A 1753-nucleotide genomic window follows, 5' to 3' on the forward strand; every position below is an offset into this window, starting at 1 on the left:
CTGGATCCGCGCCTGCACAAGCATCTCACGTTAGCGCCGTCGTACGTGCAATCTAACGGTGATTTCCTCTCCGCAAAAATTAAGCAATCGACCGTCTTGGTCTTCCACGCGAATCGTCAGATCCGTAATGTTCCGTACGACGATGGGAAGGTAAATGGTCTACGTAAGTTTTTCCGATATCTTATATCCTGGCGGTACGCTCGGTGAAAACTCGTGTATCGTGTGCTCGCACCTGTCGTTGCTGTAAGCACCCGCGGCTCCGTTGCACTCGATACAAATGATGTTCACGTTGATGATATTTATCGGCTGTTACGAAATTTTATTGAGATTTTCTCCGTATTTTGAGTCAATGCATTTAAGCAATTTACTCGGGGATCGGAGATTAGGTTGTGCGGTTAATAATGTTCACTGGGAAGTATTGGATAGTTTTTCGGAAGGGTAATTTTGAATCCGGTGCCAAAAAGGTTACGAAGCTTATAGGCGAATCTACGTGGATCGGCTTTTCGGATATTCTTATAATTTGGGAACGTAAGATTGATCTTTAATCGATTGAGAGTATATACGCGTTCGCGAGGTGAAACTACTGGTTTGCTTTGATTTAATAAGTGCGCTAGTTTTTCGAAATATGGGAAAGGATCGTGATTTGAAATGAGAGCTGATTTTATTTGAAACCTTAATCTCTTCTCTCGCTGTCTTCGTCCGCCTTTAGTAGGCATGGAAATAATGCAAAATTATTAATATCCAGAAGAACTGCTGTAAGACGGGGGCCACGCTATTGGCATAGCGACAATCGTAACAATCCTCAGATAATTATGAATATTCCGAGAAAGTGCTATAAGACGGGGGCCACGCTATTGGCAGCGACAGTCGCAACAATCCCTCGGATACTCGTATATATTTACTTGAATATATGTAATTGAGTGAGACGCAGAGCAGAAATTTAGGTTCCAGCGATTTGATGTATATAATATTTTCGTTTAATAATAAAAAGAAAAATATAAGAGTGAAACAGAACAATAAAAAAGGAAAATATGGAGTATATTTCTGAGGAAGCGCGAGGATAGTTCTCACCTTGATCAAGTTGATTTCTGACCAAAACTGTATGTAAGAATGAAATGAAATACTAAATTGAATAAAAGAATTAACTGTCTTGAACTGAATTAAATTGAATGTATTACTGACTTGAATAAAAGAATAACTGTCTAGAACTGAACTGAATTGAAGAATAGAATTAACTGTGTCGAACTGAACTAAAAAGAATTAACTGTGTATGTAACTAAATTAAACTGAATTAACTGTGTCGAACTGAACTAAAAAGAATTAACTGCGTCTCGACTGCTTTTGAGAGCTCCTTTTATATTTTGGAAATGAATGTGGGAGTGTCTTTTCAGGACCAATCAACACTCCTCAAAATTTGGTAGAACCTATACTCGCGCTTGGTTCCTTAAGATAAGGTAGCACGGCTCCGCGTAAGCCCTACTCCCCACTCTACAGGTTTAATCTTAATAGTTGAGAGTTTTAATTTATAATAAAAATTCGGTTTTCCTTAATTAACATCCTTATGCGAGGTGAATCTATTATATTCTAAATTATATATCTAAAATTAGTTTAATTTTATTAGAAGAAAAAAGAAAAAAGGAAGAAAAAGATATTCGTCCTCGCATTCAGGAAGATTTCTATTTTGTTATAAATTGCTTAATTATTAAACACAAATGTAACATACATTATCACTAATATACTGTTAATATACGCT

Source organism: Trachymyrmex cornetzi, unplaced genomic scaffold, assembly GCF_001594075.2.
Source record: "Trachymyrmex cornetzi isolate Tcor2-1 unplaced genomic scaffold, Tcor1.1 scaffold644, whole genome shotgun sequence".
NCBI lineage: Eukaryota > Metazoa > Arthropoda > Insecta > Hymenoptera > Formicidae > Trachymyrmex > Trachymyrmex cornetzi.